Source organism: Chiloscyllium punctatum, chromosome 2 (genome assembly GCF_047496795.1).
Source record: "Chiloscyllium punctatum isolate Juve2018m chromosome 2, sChiPun1.3, whole genome shotgun sequence".
NCBI classification, from domain to species: Eukaryota; Metazoa; Chordata; class Chondrichthyes; order Orectolobiformes; family Hemiscylliidae; genus Chiloscyllium; species Chiloscyllium punctatum.
Genome location: NC_092740.1, coordinates 68,572,685 through 68,593,539, shown reverse-complemented (window position 1 = coordinate 68,593,539; position 20,855 = coordinate 68,572,685). Strand labels below are relative to the sequence as shown.

The following is a 20,855-nucleotide window of genomic DNA, read 5'->3' as shown; positions in this document are numbered from 1 at the left end:
CACACAGGCAGCACATGGTCCAGTTGTTTGAGGTGGCCGCATTTTCCTGCCACATCTCCCCCCCCCCCCCCCGGTCTGTGCGCTGAAAGCTGCAGCCACTGAGTTTGAAAGCGGGCCCATGATCAGCCGATGTGCCGCCGAATTGAAAGCCGCCTTCCTGTGGCGCCGGGGGCCGCAGCTGAAATTCAGGAGGAGCCCCATCAAACTTAGCGAGGCAGCAGGCTCCTCCACATGGCTCCTTTGCATTTATGCAGCGAAGTTGGATTTTTATGGTTGTAAGATCGGATAACAATGTGGCTTCTCGCCGGACTGTCCGTTCTCCAGAAGCGTGTAAAATATTCCTTTTTTTAAAAAAAAATAACCGGGCGGTGATTACATTTGGGAGTTTTCTAAACGAACAACGTGCAATATTTAATGAAATAATCAGACTGTATGTAAATCCCGAGGTTGTGCGAGCTGGTTCCTAGGAGCGGGGTAGAAGAGTTAAAAGTTTGGGTAAACTTGGGAGTCTGCTTCAGTTCTGAGTCTGTGACCGGAGTCGGCACACGTCCAAACAACATCAGGTCAGGACGCTTGGAAACAGCTTCGCCTTGTTTTATTCCAAGTTTCACTCAGTGATCTGTACAGTTACAGTTACTTGCAAAGTTGACCATTTATCATTTCTTCAAATTTCCTTTGCCTTAAATGCACTGCCTCTCTGTTTTCCTCTTTCTGACACCGAAATTACAAAACATTTCTTTCGTTTGGGGAACAACATCTGGATTTGGAATAGCAGCTGCACCCGTTCACTAATCTCTTATTATTGAGAGGCTGAAAGTTTTAATTATAAACGTGAACTAGAAGTGCAAGTCGATGTGTTAGATAATTACTAAGCAATTCGAGGATTTAAAAACAAAAAAAAGTAACCTCTTTCTGTGAGGGAGACTTTAATTACAAATTATTAGGAATTACCACATTTTGAAGTCTGGTGCTGTGCCGCAACCTGGTCACCAATTGTCGCCATACATTTATTATCTACCGTTAATTTCTGTCACCCATTGTTTCTTTTTCAGAGATTTATATGACACATGGCGAATTTTGATTAAAATAACCAAATATTTCTCTAATTCAATATTGAGAGTTTGTTACTGAGCTTCCAAAACTGAAAATGTTTTGATGCTCAGTTTTACAATAGGATGCATAAAGACTTTTCACAAGAAACAAGAACTACTTGCTACAAACAAATGAGACACTGCGTTAAATTTAAATCTAGGTTGAATGATCATCCCTAAGTTCATTCATTTTATTTGAAAACACTTAAAGGATTTGGAGCGAGTACAATTTAAAAAAAAAGTTGCTTTATTGATTCATTAAACCTACAGTTAGTGGTTTGGGTTAGTATTCTTCTTTTGGTCTCTTTTTCTTGTACCATTATGTTGCTCCTTCTCTGTCTGTTGCTCCAATTGTATATGTAAGCCCTCTCCTGAATGATTTTACATGTGTTGTTCTCACATTTATATGTTTCTGTATTCTGTGTGTATCACGTTATTTCTCCACTTTGATTCTTTATTCCTGTTTCCTTGAATTAGTTTAGTAACTTTTTCCCTTCTTTGTGGCTACATCTCACTTTGACCTCACTCTGTCTTTTTCTTTGATTACATTTATATGTATGTTTCTCAATATTTTTAGTCTTTTTGCTTCTATATTCTCCATTGCATGTTCTCCCTTTTTTGGTACTATTATTTATAAATTTGTGCAAGTGTCTGTCTCTGTTTTCCTATAATTATCCCACTTTGTATATTCTTTCCTGAGTAATATTCTCCCTTGTTTTAAGTATATCGGTTTTTTTCTTGTAAAGAGGTGATGTCCCACTTTAAGCTGAGATGAACAAATGAATTTGGGTCACAGGGCATGTTTTTTATGAATTTATTACACTGTCAGGCAAAAACCTGTTTCTAATTTGCAAAGTGGATTTTAAACTATTGGGAGAATTTCCTCACCCGGGTTGAAATGATTGAAAAACCAGAATCTCTTTCGCGTGTCTAAATTTGATGAATTTAGAATTAAAAAAGCTAAATTTTGTTATGATTGCTAGATATTCTGTATATCGCTGGATTCAGTAATTATTTTTATCGAAGAAAATTATGTCTGCACTGACACAATACGTTATCGTCTTTTATGAGTTAGAATTATCTTTCAGCATTTCAAGTAATTGAACAGATTAACAATGTGGGATTCTGTTTTGAAGGCTGTTTATATAGAAATAAATTGAATGTAATATTCTACAGTGCTGATTTAAAAATCCATTGTTTCAGTCTTGCCAGTTGTGAGCAATGGAAAAGTGGGACTCCAGTTCTCTGGACTGTCGGGTTATGACAGTAGATAACCTTTACCTTCAGAAAACTGGCTCAGGATAATATTCCTTGTTAAAGAAAGGGTGCAGAATGGTAGCAGAGTTCAGGATTAGTAAAATTGCATGTTGCAAATCCAAATGCCATCTTTTCGGCAGAATAAACATTGCTGCATTTTAGGGCTTTCACAGACCCTAACATACCCCAATGGCATTGGTGAGTGCACAGTCAGTCATTATCAGCCATTTCCACTGACCTCTAAATGGCCGTAAATCTTCTATTTCCAGCTGAGCAAAAGTTGTGGATAAACGACAATGTAACCTTTCTTAAATAAAAATTAGGCAGCTTTTATTTGAGAAACATGATCAGGTTGTATGGATAATAACTGTAGTGTTTTAGTTTTAAGCAGTTTTGAAACCTGAAAATATAAAGAAAAAATTTATAAAATTTCATAGTATAGGATGATTGGAACACTCAAGTTCTTTATGATTGAATATAAGTTTTTTTGAATGCAGTAATTCCTCAGCATTCATTATTGAAAACAGATCTATTTTGCTACTTGTTGCCTCTGTTTCAATTTTATATTTCTGTCTCAAAAGATTTTTTTTAAAAAGTTGAAAATAAAAACACTGAGCAAGGAAAGAGCACACAATACAGCTCTCTAGGTTTAAATCACTCCATGCCTGAAGGGTTAATATTACTTATTAAGACTCAGTGGTTGCCAGAATTTTATTTGCAAGAGAAAGTTCGAGTTTACTATTTACATACTCTCTGCACTCACAGGGGGTGAGGGAAACTGCTGCTGCTCATAAATGTGTCCGGGTTTCGGTTGTAAAATTCAACAGAAAGGGGTTTTGCAGTTCATTATATAGTGCTTAGTGAAAGTTAATAGCATCACTGCATCCAGTGACTGCTTCAGCAGGAAACCCAGCTTTTCAATGTGGTCCCTTTGTGTGAGCTTGAGAGAAACCAGGATCCAGCAAGGGTTTCACAGACTGCTGCCTCATGAGGGAACGTACTAACAGGCTACTTATTAGAGGTTAATTACCCCACTCTCTTTTTTTAAAAAAAAGGATAAATTCTTCTCATTCAAAGCTGCAAATACCTATATTCCATCCCACCCAGATGCTACGTCTCTAGTCGGTGAGGTGCACCAAAAGATGAGTTTTATCGCCTATCTGTTGCTATGAATCTAGTAATCTAACAATACCATGCTGTGCTGAGTCAAAAATCGTACGACACCAGATTATAGTCCAACAGGTTTATTTGAATTCACAAGCTTTTGGGTGTAGCTCCTTCATCAGGTGATGAAAGTTGCCCTAGTATCAAACATTCAGGGAAATGAGCTTGTAAGTAAAGCAAAGTGCTAAATTGCCTGTAGTGTTAGGTAAGGGGTAGATGTAAATGTAGGGGTAATGGTGGGTTACGCTTCGGCGGGGCGGTGTGGACTTGTTGGGCCGAAGGGCCTGTTTCCACACTGTAAGTAATCTAAAAAAAAATCTAATTAATTCTGGAATGAGACACAAAACCTGAAAGCATTGTGCCTACTCAAAATTTAAAGTATTCTGGTGTTATCAGGTCACTTCACCTGATGAAGGGGCTATGCTCCGAAAGCTTGTGATTTCAAATAAACCTGTTGGACTATAACCTAATCTTGTGCAATTTCTGCCTTTGTCCACTCCAGTCCAACACTGGCACCTCCACATCATGCTGTGCTGAGTTGGTGAATATATGCAATTAGTCCTTCAGGAGTCCTGTGTTCACTGTGTGGGGGATGAAAGAGAAAATTAGGAGAGAAGAAAGGGAAATGGAGTGATTCATTGGAACACATAGCTTTAGTCATGCACACAGGATAGAGATCTTAGTAAAGCTCATACTCGTACCTCAGGAACTTGGAAAACATAAACTATTGTTTCACTTATCTGATATAAGGAAATTGACTAACTTCTCTAATTTCTGTTCATTAATAGTTGTGCAGCTCCCAATTAATGGTTAAGTCCAAATTTTGGGTATAATTTCTTTGAGTGACACCAGTACAAAATAAATAGAATTAAGATATGTTCACATGTTGCCCTGTAGAGTAGGTTCCCTACAGTGTGGAAACAGGCCCTTTGGCCAAACAAGTCCACACCGACCCTCCGAAGAGTAACCCACCCAGACCCATTTCCCTCTGACTAATGCAGCTAACACTGCGGGCAATTTAGCATGGCCAATTCACCTAACCTGCACATCTTTGGACTGTGGGAGGGAACCGGAGGAAAAACACACAGACACTGGGAGAATGTGCAGACTCCACACACACACAGTCACCCAAGGCTGGAATTGAACCTGGGACACTAGTGCGGTGAGGCAGCAGTTCTAACCGCTGAGCCATTGTGCTGCCTTTAGTTTCTAGACAATGAAATAATTTATATTGAAAAGAAACTGATTCCTTTGCTTCATGTTTGTGCATGTCTGCCTGCAAATACTGTATCAAAATGCGATTGAGCAAACATTTCTGCAACGTCTTGATTTTTTTGAGGAAATTTCAGTCCTGCAAAGGACAATGTCTGGGCTGACCCTCTGATGGAAGATTTCAGCTTTTTCTTGCAGTTGTGCAAAGGTTAAATATAAAGTAGTCAAAATGCAGTCATTCACATAAACACATATATTGTTTCCTAAAGAAAAACTTTAAATCCTGAGTAGGCACAATACTTTCAGGTTTTGCATCTAATCCCAGAATTAATTACTTTATTTACAAGCTCGTTTACCTGAACTTTTGATACTAGGGCAACTTTCGCGATACTCTTCACGTTTTGTGCTTTTCTCCTTATATTTAGCTATGATAAAAGTAGTTGCAATTGCCGAATGAAGCAATGACTGCTCAGAGCAACTGTAATAAAAGGAACATAAACTTATTTAGGTTCGTAGAAAGTTGCTTTATGTAAATCTATGCACCAGAGGTAGGAATAGAAATCTCCTCAGTAATCGCTATCCTTTTTATACAGTTTTACAGTTAACTTGCGCAGTCGGTTTTGGTAATCTCAGTTACTTTCGCAGGCTTCAGATATACATGCACCCAATTGTATTTCAAATAATAATTGCTTCCTAATTAGGAGCCAGACAGGTCAATAGAAAGAGGAGCGTTTAATGGCATTGTAAATGTAATGTTTCTTGGACATCTTTTTTCTCCAAAATTGCTGTCATGACCTTCAAGGCCACCACACCCCAAAGAAATACTGTTGATTCTTTTATTCTTGTTAATTACTAGCTCTGTGTCAACCTCCCTTTTCTTTCCAAAGTCAACAAACATATTTGTTGCTTCTCAGAGCTTTACCTATGTTTTCAGCAACTACCTATCAGAATCTGTATAGTTATATTTTGTTTTCCTCCTATAGTGCGGCAGTTCTATGGAAAAGCACAAGTAGCATTATAGACCCTTCTTTGAACTTCTCTGACCTATTGTGCTTCCTTCCCCACTTTACTTCCCCACTTTGACCACTGTGCCCTCAACTTCTTTGAATTTCCTGCCTAAACTTCTTTGCTTCTTCACAGCCTTCCACTTTTGACTTTCCTTAATACTAAGCTCTTTTACCAAGCTTTGATCCATTCCCTCATGTTATCTTTACCTCCGTTTTCTTTTAACACTGTGCACTCCAGAGCAGTACATGTTTCAATGCGACAAATACTGTAAATTCAAGATGATCATTCTGTATGGCTTCGTCAAAGACAGGAACAGCATTCCTGCCCATTGTTACTGTTTATGAAATGAATGTGGCAGTCAGTCTTTCCTTTGCACCCATCATGACCTGTCAGCACCATAGAGTAATTAAATACTTGTCAGTGGAGCATTTTCCACAATATTTAAAATAGCAGTGACAAAGTCCTTTTTTTGAGCAATGTCTGTCAAGGGAACAATGAAAACTAATTACACACATGGATGTCACTTTTGTTAAACTTGTCAATTGGAGGGAGAAAGAACATGACAAAGTGTGTAGTTTAGATGGCAGTTTATGACAAGGAAGCCAGAACCAATATTGCTTTTTTTAAAGTCTCAATCACTCCCTCATCCACATCTAAAGATTTGTTTTAAAATTGTATCATCACAGTCTAATCCAGCCTTCAGTTGTGTTTCCCATTTTGACTGCTTAATGTTTGCAGTGTTTTGCTCATAAGTGCCTGAGATTGCACAGGAGAATAGCTGGAAGTAGATTAGTTAAAATTAACCTGATTCTCAAATCTAGCCCCACACTTCAGCAAGTCTGCAGAATGACAGACACTAGCTCTACATGTTAGTAAATAAGATAAAGCTCAACATTCAGACAGTGGTCCCACACAAGAACATTGCTACTAATCAAAACCTCAAACAGTTTGTGCACGTTTCCTGACCTTATGGGTTTGACTATCTTGAATTGACCCCAGGCAATTCAATCACTCCTGCTTTAGTTAGCACATAAATTAGTACATTTATATTGCATCTTAAGTCAAACTTGACGGAATCAAGTTTGCATTAATCTAGTTTCCTAAAAATCAATTTATACTTGATGAGCATTCTTAATACAAAATATTTTAAACAGTGGTTCATTTCTTAATTGAATTATGGGTATATTTATTTTTATGAGAACTTCAGAACTTTTTAACTCGTGGACATTTCATTTCCTGTTTTGGTGCAAACAGGTGCCTCCTCATATATAACCAAAACCAACATAATAAGAGCATTTTTGTATTGTGAAGGAGATTGTGAATGCAAAAAGCTCATCAGCTTAGTTCCATTGGTTAAGTCCCAGAGGAAACCAGAGAGTTTTTATTTGATGACATGAGGAAGGGCAATGAAGAGAATGATATGGAGTCCAAAGTAAGATGTGGGGGCTGGCGGTGGGTGGGTGGAGGAGGAGGAGAGAGAAGAGAAAGGTGGGGTTAAGGAATTCAATTTAAAATTGAATAGATCTTTTAACAGTTGGATATCATATAAAATTACAATATTAATGTATTGAGGAAAGGATCTGCTCTCTTTGTTTTCAGACAGTGAAAATTTACAACACAATCTCAGAGTAGTTTCGTAGAACGATCTTTGAGATGCATTCATTCTCAGAGCTGGCTAGGGTAACTCTACATGTGAGTGCATATAGTTAATAAGATTTACCTTCAAAATGGATGTTGCTGGAAAGTCTTGAGAATAGCAGATTGAAACATTGAAGAATCCCTTTCCACCGGTTGGAATTGACTCTTGATAAGCTTAGCATCTCCCTTGTATGATGATTGAAGGTAATATCCCTCTAAGCCAATAAATAATCACTCTTGATTAAGTACAAGGATTAACATGAGTATTGAAAGGATGCTTGCTGCTGCTGACACAATTAAAACGATACAGATGGTCTGTCTCTGAAAACTGGACCCTTTTCAAAAGTTTATATTTGTTAATTTACAGGGTGTTACTCAGGATACACACTCTTGTGCGTTTACAAAATAGCTCTCAAGTTGCAACAACAAAGATTGCTCATTGCATTTTACAACTTAGAAATTAAGTATCACTTGCAGATGGGTGAAAACAGTGGATGACTATATTTCCAGGAAGAAGTGATGAGTGAGAACTGGCAAGTTGTAATTGAACATACCAAAAGAGCAAGCTGCAACTTGCAGTGGTATTTAATAGTTCTCGAGTGGTCAACATCATTGTAAGATGCCTGAGATTACATTGCTGTCACCCTTGGCTCAGATGGTAACAGTATTGCCTCTGAGTTAGAAGTTTGTGAATTCGTGCCCTGTTTCAAGATATAAATTATCAGATTGTTTTCTGACATCCAGTACAGGATGTGTAGACATTTCCTCCAGTTAAGTCTTGGGGAAGCTGGAGCAGTGGTACGTGGTCTCTGTTCCAAATTCCATTTGCCAGCTACCAAGTCCGGCCCCCACCCTGGCAATAATCTGAGTCTAAACCTGTCTTTAGTCACTTTACTACTGTATTTGGCTCCATGGGACAGCTGTCTCAGAGACTTGTCAAGCAACATCCTGTTACAGACAATGCCACAGACACCACCATCACCATACCAAGACAGACCCAGCAGAGGTGGCGGCACAGTGACATGCAATCAAGAAGAAGTTGCTCTCAACATTGTCCTCAACATTGATTCTGGACCTTATGAGGTCTTGTGGCTTCAGGTTAAACATGGGGAAGGAAACCTGACCTCCCTCAACTGATGAATCGGCGCTCCTCTATGTTGAACAACACTTGCAGGAAGCACTGAGGATGGTAAATGCACTAGGTGTACTCTGGGTGGGGGATTTTAATGTCCACCATGAAAGAGTGGCTGGGCAGCAGTACTATTGATTGAATTGTTTGGGTCCTAAAAGATGTAATTGCTAGACTGGGTCTGCGGCAGGAAGTGAGGGAAAAACTTACTTGACTTCATCTTTACCAACCTGCCAGCTGCAAATACATCTGTCCATGACAATATTGGTAAGAGTGACCACCGCTCAATACTTGTGGAGATGAAATCCTGCCTTCACAGTAGAGGTGAGAATAACCTCTATTGTGTTGTGTGGCACTATCATCATGCTAATTGGGACAGACTTTGAACAGATCAATTCAAGACTGGGCATCCATGAGACGCTTTGGGTCATCAACAGCGGCAGAATTGTACTCGAGCACAATCTCATGGCCTGGCATATCCCCCACTCAATCATTGCCAACAAGCCAGAGGATCAACCATGGTTGAATGGAGAGTGCCAGAGGCCATGCCAGGAGCAGCATCAGGCATACCTGAAGATGAAGTATCAACCTGGTGAAGCTACCAAATAGGACTACCTGCATGCCAAACAATATGAACAGCAAGTGTTAGACACAAGCGATTCCACAATCAAAGAGTCAGATGTAAGCTCTCAGTCCTGTTACATCCAGTCATGAATGGTGGTGGATGATTAAAAAGCTCACTGAAGGAGGAGGCTCTACAAATATCCGCATCCTCAATGATGGAAGAGCCCAGCACAAAAGATAAGATGAAAGCTTTCACAGCAATCTTCAGCCAGGACTGCCGAGTTGATGATCTGCCTTGACCTTCTTTCTTTGACCTTAATGCCCAGCATTAAGATACCAATCTTTAGCCAATTTGATTAACTCCACATCATATCAAGAAATGGCTGAAGACACTGGATACTGCAAAGGCTTTGGTCCCTGACAACATTTCGGCAATAGTACTGTGAAGACTTGCTGCTCTCCTCGCCAAGCTCTTCCAGTACAGTTACCACACTGGCATTACCCGACAATGCGGAAAATTGTCCATTGGTTGCGGTAAGTATAGTATAATAGGGTAGAGGAATGAGTCTGGGTGGGTTACTCTTCGGAGGGTTGGTGTGGACTTGTTGGGCTGAAGGACCTGTTTCCACACTGTAGGGATTCTAAATCAAGTATGCTGTGTACATAAGCAAGATAAATCCAACCCTGGCAATTGCCGCCCCATCAGTCTACTGTTGATCATCAGCGAAGTGATGGAAGGTGTCATCATCAGTGCTATCAAGCAGCACCTGCTCACCAATAACCTACTCAGTGGTGCCCAGTTTGGATTCCACCAGGCCCACTCAGCTCCTGACGGCATTACAGTATTGGTTCAAACATGGACAGAAGAGCTGAATTCCAGAGGTGAGGTGAGAGTGACAGCCCTTGACACATAGGCTGCATTTGACCGAGTGTGGCATCACAGAGTCCCAGCAAAACTGGAATCAATGGGTATCAGGGGAAAATTGTCCAGTGGTTAGTCATACCTGACACATAGGAAGATGGTTATGGTTGTTGGAGATCTCAGCTCCAGGACATATCTGCACTACCCGTTCCTCAGGGTAGTGTCCTAGGCCCAAAAAAACTTCAGCTGCTTCATCAATGACCTTCCCTCCATCATAAGGTCAGAATTAGGGATGTTCGCCGATGATTGCACAATGTTCAGCAACATTTGCGACTCTTCAGACAGTGAAGCAGTCTGTCTCCAAATACAACATGATGTGGATAATATCCAGGCTTGGGCTTGCCAGTGGCAAGCAATATTTGCACCACACAAATGCCAGACTATGACCATCACCAATAAGAGACAATCTAAGCACCACCTTGACACTCAGTAGTGTTACCGATACTGAATCCTCCACTTCCTGGGAGTTATCATTGATCAGAAACTCAACTGGGCTCACTACATAAACACAGTGGCTACAAGAGCAGGCCAGAAGCTAGGAATACTATGGCGAGTAACTCGCATCCTGACTCCCGAAAGCCTGTCCACCCTCCAGAAGGTACAAGTCAGGAGTGTGATGGAATACTTCCCATTTGCCTGGATGAGTGCAGACCCAACAACATTCAAGAAGTTTGACACCATCCAGGACAAAGCAGCCTGCTCGATTAGCACTGCACCCGCAAGCATCCACTTCCTCCACCTTAATGCTCAGTCACAGCAATGTGTACTATCTGTAAGATGCACTACAGAAATTTACCAAAGATCCTCAGCCAGCATCTTCTAAACTCACGACCACTTCCATTTAGAAGGACAAGGGCTGCAGATATATGGGAACACCACCACCTTCATGTTCCTCTCCATGCTGCTAACCCCCCGACTTGGAAATATATCACCATTTTTCCATTGTCGCTGGGTCAAAATCCTGGAATGCCCTCCCTAAAGTTATTGTGGGTCAACCCACAGCAGGTTCAAGAAGGTACCTCACCACCACCTTCTCAAGGGCAACTAGGGATGGGCGGTAAATGCTGGTCACATAAATAAAAAGTACTTCCAAACGCATTTTTGTGCTGTCACTAAGACCTCTTATCACCACCTCTGTTATATCATTTGACTTCACTCCTGTCTCCGTACGTTTATCCCTGAAGCTCACATTCATAACTTTGTAACTCAAGACTTGGCTATTCCACTATACTCCTGATTCATAGCCCATATTCTGCACTCCTTACATTTGTGGTCATCAAAATCTGTGTCAAGTTTTGTTCATGTATGTTATCATTGATCTGTCATATAATGTTAAAGGTTCGACATAGACATAAGTAAGTATTGTTAAACTTTCCAACTAAGACTGATATTCCATTGTAGTCTTGACAAAGTACTGTCTGTTGGAGGAGTTTATTTTACTGGATATTTAATTAAACCCTGCCTTCTTGAATAGATGAAAAAGATCCCATGGTACAGTTTTTAAGAACAACAGACAAGTTATCCTTGCCCTGGCCAATAACTATACCTCAACTGGCATGAAAAACATATTATCTGATCATTCTCCCCTTGTTGCACGTGAATTGGATGATGTGCTTTCCACATTACATGTGAATACATTTTAAAAGTACTTCCTTTGTGCCAGGTATGACTCCAACCAGCAGAGAGGTTTCCTTTTGATTCCCATTGACTGTAATTTACTTGGGTTCCTTGATACTGTCAAATGCAACCTTCATATCACTCTCACCTCACCTCTGCAGTTCAGCATTTTTTGATAATTTTGATCTAAGGCTATAATGAAATCAGAAGCTGAATGGCCTGGACAGATCTCAAACTGAATGTTAATGAGTTGGTTGTTGTTGATCCCATTACTTCATTGAGCAGATCGGTGGTAATTGCCTGGGTTGTTTTTGTCCTGCACTGTATCTGGGCAATGGTCTGCGTTGTTGGGTAAATACCAGTGTTGTACCTGTGCAGGAATGTTGTCAGGCAATATTGAGTGCCTGCAGCTGATTTGACATCATGTGGAGTGAATTGATTTGGCTGAAGACTGGTACTATGTGGTTGGGGATGTTTGGAGGAGACTGTGATGGATTATCTACTTGAGTACTTCTGGCTAAAGATCGTTGTACATGCTTCAGCTTTATCTTTAACACTGATGTGTGGGTCTCCCCCTTCACTGACAATGGAAATTTTTGTGGAGCTTCCTCTCGTGAGTTGTTTAATTGTTTCCTACCATTCAAATTTGGATGTGACAGGACTGCAGGGCTTAGGTCTGGTCCAGTGGCTGTAGAATTGTTTAACAGTGTATATTTATGTTGCTTGTTATATTTGGCATGGCAGGTAGTCCTGTTTTGTGGCTTTGGCTGGTAGATGTTTGATTAGATATGCCTGATGCTGTTCCTGGAGTGCTATCTTACAGTCTCTGGTCCCCTGGCTTGGTGGTAACAGTGGAATGGAGGATATGCTGGGCTACTACGATATGAGGTGGCAGTTTGTGTTGGAGAATAATTCGACTCCTGCTGATAGCCCACATGCTTCATGGGTGCCCAGCGTTTTGTTGCTAGATCTGTTTGAAATCTGTTCCATAATACAGCGGTAGTGCCGAGCAGTATGACGGATGGCATCCTCAATGTGATTGTGGGATAGATCATGTTCAGTAACATAAAATAAAACAAAGAATTATGGTTGATGGAAATATGAAACAAAAACAGAAAATGCAGGAGAAGCACAAAGGGTCTGGCAATATCTGTAGAAAGAAAAACAGAGTTAATGCTTCGAGTCCAGTGACCCTTCACCAGGTGTATTTGCAGAAGGTAGATTAGTGAGAATATGGTGAAGTCTATTTTCCCTCTGGTTTCTTCACCACCCACTGTGTCAGTAGTTTTTCTTTATTGGTCAGTGCATTGAGTACAGGAGTTGGGAGGCTATATTGTAGTTTTACAGGGCATTAGTTAGGCCACTTCTGGAATACTGCATTCAGTTATGATCTCCCTGCTAAAGGAAAGATGTTGTGAAACTTGAAAGGATTCAGAAACTATTAAAAAGGATGTTGCCAGGGTTGTAGGGTATGAGCTATAGGCAAAGGTTGACTAGGCTGGGGTTGTTTTCCTTGGAGCATCAGAGGCTGAGGGGTGACCGTATCGATATTTATAAAATCATGAGGGACATGGATAGGGTGAATAGACAAGGTCTTTTCCCTGTGTGAGTGGAGTCCGTAACTAGAGGTCATAGGTTTAGGGACTTGAGGGGCAACGTTTTTACACAGAGGATGGTGAATGTATGGAATGAGCTGTCAGAAGAGGTGGGTGGAGGCTGGTTTAATTACAACTTTTAAAAGGATAAGTATATGAGTAGGAGGGGTTTAGAGTGATATGAACAAATGTCTGCAAATAGGACCAGATTAATTTCTCGTCATATGGATGAGTTACCATGCTATACATCTCTTTCACTCTTTCTAGTGGTGTTACTGAACCATTCTTGGTGTTTGACATTGAACTCTCCCACCTAGATTACTCTGTGAGTCCTTGTCACTCTCAGTACCTCCTCCAAGTGGTGGTCAATATGGAAGAGTACTGATTCATCAGCTGAGAGAGTTGTAGGTAATAATCATCAGGGGTTTTTGTAGCCCATGTTTGGCCCTTTGCCGTGACACCTTATGGTGTCTGAAGTCAATATTAAGGACTCCTATTGTATTCCATTGTCTCAACACCTCTGCTGGGTTTATTCTGACAGTGGGACAGGACCTTCCTTGGGATGGTGATGGTGTTGTGTGGGAAAATTTCTGTAAGGTACAATTCCGTGAGTATGACTGTGTCAGGCATTTGTCTGTGAGACAGATCTTGCAATTTTGGGATTTCCTCCCAGATGTTGGGAAGGTGGACTTTTCAGGAATCACAGGGCACAGCTTGCCATTGCCATTTATGTTGGTGCCAAGTGGTTCATTTTCAGAGGGCAATAAAGAAGCAATCACTTTACTGAGGATCTGGAGGCACATGAGTCTGACCAATTAAGGATAGCAGTTTCTTTCTCGAAAGGACATTAGTGTAGTAGATAATTTTTAGGGCGACCATCAATGATTTCATTATCATTCTTAGACTTTTAATTCCAGGTTTTTAATTTAAATTCTACCATTTGTTGAGATTTGAACCCATATTCCCAGATCATTATCTGTGCCTCTATATTACTATTCCAGTAGCAGTACTTCCACATCATCACTTTCCTACTTTTTCTACTATTTGTTTATGAATTTCATCCAAAATACTCTAATTTTAGTTGATTTTGCTGGAGTTGGTTGATGGCACAAGACATGATTTCAATGGGTACCAACACTCAAATTGTTTAATTATTGATTAAAGGGCAGTATGTGAAAACTTTGGCTAACATCTATTATTCTTCCCTTTTAAGAGGAAACTCCAATTTGATAGTATAATAAGTACATTGTATAACTGAAAGAATCACATCACACATTGATTCATTCGAACATCAGAATCTTGGTTAGTTCCATGTTTGAAAGATAGACCACAAACTGCTGAACATCTCTACCAGAAATTACAGTATCGCAGTGTGGGAATCTTCGTAGAAACAAAGCTAACCTGTGATAAAGCTATATGTGAAAGAGTAATTCTGTTTACAAGTCTTCTCATAATTGGTGCACAGCAGAACATGCCTGTTCATATTTAGCGAAGCTGTCACAAAGCACTTTGAGAGCATTGCAAACAAAACAAAGTTTGTTCGGGCATCTGAAGGTAAAACAGATTTGCATTCATGAGATTAGTTTAAACATGTGAACTAACCTTGGCTTTTCATGCAGTCACTGTTAGCAGCCAGGAACTGAATTAGTTATTCTCTTTGATTGTAAAGAATTAGTAGCTGCAGGGGGTACATTGACAGATACTTACAGGTGAGTGAGGCCATTTGATTCATCGTGGTTCTCAGAAGATGTTTTCTTTATATGTTCTTGAAGTCAATGGAAGTAAAAATCTGGAGTAATGTAAAACTGGCTGCTGACTTGTCACTGTCCAATTGACGATACTGCACAATGTCAAAATCTAGCTGAAAGGGTTTTATTATCTTCCAACAAACCTCAGTTTATAAAATAAAAAACAATTTTGTGCATGAATTCTTCCTGAATTACGGTTCCAGAGATTGCACAGCGGTAAATTATTTCTAGAATGCTAAGATTTCTCAAATTGTCAGTGAATTACATTGAATATTTCACTGTGGCTAATGGGCTCCAACTTTTAGCAACAAATTATTGTTTTAAAAATGTTTATTGTCTCTTTCCATCTGCGGGAGGTGTTCACAGTTTATGTTTTGCAGCATTTTTCAAAATTGTTTCTGAAATGATTGTTTTAAAAGTAACAACTCCCCTTTTCAGATCCGCAGTCCTCTGAGAATTAAAATGACTGCAGTAGGCACGTAAAACTGTTCAGATGCCACTGATGTTTGATACTGGATTTGGCTCTCTTGTTAGAATGCTGCAATATAATAATTTGTTTTAACAGCTGACATTCCAATCCAGTAGATTTATTGAAGAAAATTATTTTGGTTTGTACAGAGTCACATGCATGAGAAGTTCCTGACAAGTCAGCACACAGTGTTTGTGATGTTTCTGCTGGGATACTAAATCCTTCAGCGTTTTTCTTCTCATTCTAGATTTTTTGATGGTGATGGGAGTATCACAGCAGTATTTCATTGAGATAGTATTTTATTTTTCGCATCTCTTTAAAAATTCTGTTTTAATGCTATAAGCTAATATTTCTGGAAGTCCAGGCCCCTTTCATGGCTCCCTGCTGCTGAGTTCCAGCTGGAAGGAGCCTTAAAATGGTACTGACAAATTCAGTAAATATTGACTGGGTGACCACTTTGAAAGTGGGAACCAGCAAATTAAAAGACTGCTGTTGTTCTGTCCTGAGTCAGTTCTCCATGACCAACACCAGAGCATTTTTGTGATAAAAGCTAAGAATCAACATAAGGAAGATAGAAGAAAAGAGGCAATGAGTGAGAGAATTAAAACAAGCATTCCAAACATTGGAATCTTGAAGAACTAGTGTGAAGGAAATTAACATACACAAAAGAGCACTGACTTGCGCTGAATTACAGACACTTCCACAAGAGCCAAAAGAAAACACTGTCTGCCTTTATGGAGAGGTTGGATTTATGATAGACGGAGCTAATTGACGCACTTAACATTTTGCCCTTTGTGTGCTATTGGGCAAGATCTTAACACATGATATATTCATGGTATATATAGATTCAGCTGAATTTAATATTTTCTATCTGTTCAGAAAGCAAATTCGAAAGCATCTCTGGACTAGTTTGTAGCAGAGAAAAGAGAGAATGGGGCTTTTCCAATATATTCAATAAAAGTTAACTTGTAGTTCTGAATTACATTAGTTATGAATTTACAAATAATTTGATACACAAATTGAACCCAGATCAACAGAGAATTATGAAGCCTAATTGCAATTTTGGTAGTGATCAAGTGGACAGATTTAAGAGTGATGTAAATTAAAGAATTCACTCAGCGTACGTACCAAGGTAAATGTATAACCCTGCCATTGATTCTAGGCAAAAACACTGTGCCTGCAGTGAATGCTAATTTAATACTGTCGGCCCAGTATTATGCTCTGAGCCGTGAAATAGTGTTTGTTGGGCTTACTGGCACAAACTGATTCAGTCTATCACATTTTATCTCTCATTGAATGAGTAACTATAATGGGTGTTACCCCATTTAGTTTAACAGATACCTCAAACGAATATTCTTAACAACGTCCAAGACTGTTGGATTGGAGCCGGTTAAGTGCTTTTAGCGAGAGGATCAATTGAGTTAACATTTGACTTCAGGGCATGTATACAAGTTTAGCAGTTATTTTAAAAACTGTTTAGGTATCATTAAGCTTTCAACATGCATACCAGTTTTATTCAACAGTCACAAAAATAATTTTCTGCACATTGTGCACACCAATTGCATGCAAGAGAACTTTACAACAACTAAAGAATAATGTCAGCTATGTTAAGATATACCACAGACAATTCCACAGGAAATTGCAATTTGATGGGTCATGGTTACAAGGAGATTGACGGACTGCATTGCTGTTTGCATTTGTGATTTTCATGCACTCCTGATGCCTTTGTATGTTATCATAGCCTGTGCTTAATGCTAGGAAATAGTCCTTTAAGGATATATGCTATTTTGGGATGCATACTTCCCACCTCATCTCACTTGCGTCTCTGCCTTTGCACAAATTACAGCTAATACCAAAAGATGGGTGAAGAAATGGTTCCACAACCATTGAAATTCTTGTCTTGTCAGTTTTGAAATCCTACTATTTCTGTTTGATCTTTTTGTGCTGCAGTCAGCAAGATAAGACAGTGTTATGGCCAGTCAGGATCAATGCCAACACACCAAGGCTCTGTAAAGACACCAAAAATTCCATTTCCTACAGCAGCAAAATGTATATTTGATGAATTCACAAATGTTCAATGCTGCTAACAATTATAAGTTACAAACAGATCTCTTTTGCTTTCCAGCTAAAGAAGTTACTGTAGCATAAACATAATTAACAGCACTGTAAATGGAATTCCATAAAGCAGTGGTTTGAATCTCAGTTGTTATTAATATTATTCATACAATAGTTACTCAAAGGTGAATACTTTCATTTTGACCTGGTGTATTGACTGCTAATTATGTTTTTCAATGTCTGGTTGTTAGATTGTTTTAAATACTTACCCACGCTCCTTTAAATTTACCTTGCTCAATTTTATGCAGTATCCTTTTGTCTAGATGTGAGATGTTTCCTGTACGAACGATTTCTGCCTTTGGAAATCAAGACCCATTTTAGTGATGGGGGAAACCAATAACATTTCGGGTTTGAGCATATTCCATAATTTGTCTTGAGTGTTTCTCTTTTTATTAGCATTTCAATACACTATGACATTTCCTCTTTTGTACCTCTGAAACTTCAGAATTGCCATTGAACATACATTTCCTCTTCGTACCACCAAAAAAATTTACAAATTGGTTCAAAACAGTTCTTCTAGAGTTTGAAACTGGTGCCGCACAGATGTGATCATCCACCCTCCCACTCTGACTTTTAGAACCTAAGCCTGTTGTCACATAATCACTACTTTCTAATTTTCCCCACCCACTGATTTATGACATTCAGCAGTGCCTTGCACGATAGGTCACCCTTTCCTGTTGGTTTCGACGATTGCATAGCAAAAGCACAGATACCTATTAATGAACATAGAACCCGGTGTAACTTACAAGTGCTGTGTTTCATCCTTTTTGGAGAAAGGTGTGCAGTAATCACTGACCGTTAAATACCGCATTCCTAATGCCATTGACTTTTTTTATGTTGGTCATTTGTTAATACTAAAGGTTAATCTGATAGTATTACCAGTATTTTCTTGGTTTCAGTGCTAGGATTTAATAAGTCACAGCTAATTCTAATTGATCTAATATTTTTATTAGACCCAGCACCTCAATTATGAAACAACTACAATTTGGTATTTGATGTCAATTCACAAATGAGTAATGATATTTTCTAATCAACTTGTTAAAGAATGTCATTACACATTTCTGAGGCATGTGTGACTTCTACTCAGGCCTCCTGGCTCAGAAGTAGGGCACTACCACTGCACTGCAAGTGGCCTCACACAGTTGGGGCCTTCATCAGAATTGGACTTGCTTTCTCACCACAAATGCTGCCAGGTCTGCTAAAGTATTTTCCCAGTAATTTCTGCTTTGTTTCAATAGTTGAACCGAGTTTGCTTTAAAATACCCTTGAAGTGAAATAGAATCTCATGGCTGATTTTTGACTTCCTTGTATCATCGAATAGTCACAGGTGAGGTGCTGGAAGACTGGAGGTTGGCTAAGGTAGTGTCACTGTTTAAAAATGGTGGTAAGGACAAGCTAGGGAACTATAGACCAGTGAGACTGACGTCGGTGGTCGGCAAGTTGTCGGAGGTAACTCTGAGGGACGGTGTATATGTATTTGGAAAGGCAAGGACTGATTAGGGATAGTCAACATGGCTTTGTGCGTGGGAAATCATGTCTCACAAACTTGGTTTGAGTTTTTTGAAGGAGTAACAAAAGATTGATGAGGGCAGAGCGGTAGATATGATCTTTATGGACTTCAGTAAGGTGTTCGACAAGGTTCCCCATGGGAGACTGATTAGCAAGATTAGATCTCATGGAATACAGGGAGAACTAGCCATTTGTATACAAAACTGGCTCAAAGGTAGAAGTAGGAGGGTAGTGGTGAAGGATGGTTTTTCAGACTGGAAGCCTGTGATCAGTGGAGTGCCACAAGGATCGGTGCTTGCTCCACTAGTTTTCATCATTTATATAGATGATTTGGAAGTGACATAAGAGTTACAGTTAGTAAGTTGCAGATGACACCAACATTGGAGGTGTAGCGGGCAATGAAGAAGGTTACCTCAGATTACAATGGGATCTTGATCAGATGGGCCAATGGGTTGAGAAGTGGCAGATGGAGTTTAATTTAGATAAATGTGAGGTGCTGCATTTTGGGAAAGCAAATTTTAGCAGGACTTATACACTTAATAGTAAGGTCCTAGAGAGTGTTGCTGAATAAAGAGATGTTGGAGTGCAGGTTCATAGCTCCTTGAAAGTAGAGTTGCAGGTAGATAGGATAGTGAAGAAGGTGTTTGGTATGCTTTCCTTTATTGGTCAGAGTATTGAGTATAGGAGTTGGGACGTCATGTTGCGGCTGTACAGGACATTGGTTAGGCCACTGTTGGAATATTGCGTGCAATTCTGGTCTCCTTCCTCTCAGAAAGATGTTGTGAAACTTGAAAGGGTTCAGAAAAGATTTTCAAGGATGTTGCCAGGGTTGGAGGATCTGAGCTATAGGGAGAGGCTGAACAGGCTGGCGCTGTTTTCCATGGAGCATCGGAGGCTGAGCGGTGACCTTGTAGAGGTTTATAAAATCATGAGGGACATGGATAGGATAAATAAACAGTCTTTTCTCTGGGGTGGGGGAGTCCAGAACTAGAGGGCATAGGTTTAGGGTAGAAGGGGAATGATGTAAAAGGGACCCAAGGGGCAACATTTTCACACAGAGGATGGTCTGTGTATGGAATGAGCTACCAGAGGAGGTGGCGGAGGCTGGTACAATCATAGCATTTAATAAGCATCTGGATGGATACATGAATAGAAAGGGTTTAGAGGGATATGGGCCAAATTCTGGCAAATGGGACTAGATTAATTTAGGATATCTTATCAGTATGGACGAGTTGCATGCTGAAAAAGGGACCTAAGGGGCAACGTTTTCATGCAGAGGGTGGTGCGTGTATGAGCTGCCAGAGGAAGTGGTGGAGGCTGGTACAATTGGAACATTTAAAAGGCATCTGGATGGGTATATGAAAAGGAAGGGTTTGGAGGGATATGGGCCAGGTGCTAGCAGGTGGGACTAGATTGGATTGGGATATCCGATTGGCATGGACAAGTTGGACTGAAGGGTCTGTTTCCGTGCTGTACACTTCTATGCCTCCTTGACTCTATCCCGATAGATCTCTACTCAGTGCTCATATGGAATCATATGAGCATATGGAAGCAGAATTAAGCTTCAATGCAGTTACCTCCTTGATATAACTGCTGACAGACAGTGTGTAAGTTCACACTAGTAAAATGGTGACTTAGGTGGAGGTGTTGATTCCACAGGCCTTGCTGCCACCCTTACAACCATGTGCTAGTACAAGGTAGTTTCTTCAGAAGATGAGAGTAAAAACCATGGTGGAAAAATTATATTCTGCTTCAGTCATCCATAGTTATATGAGGGTGGGTATCTCATAATATCAAATTTGACACTATTCATCAAT

General features: G+C 39.9%; 1 protein-coding gene across 2 annotated transcripts in view; it reads left to right on the top strand.

Moving 5' to 3' along the window:
* Positions 1–20,855, top strand: part of LOC140485131 (ephrin-A5-like) — a 212,933-nt gene that overhangs the window by 522 nt on the left and 191,556 nt on the right. The window lies entirely within an intron of this gene.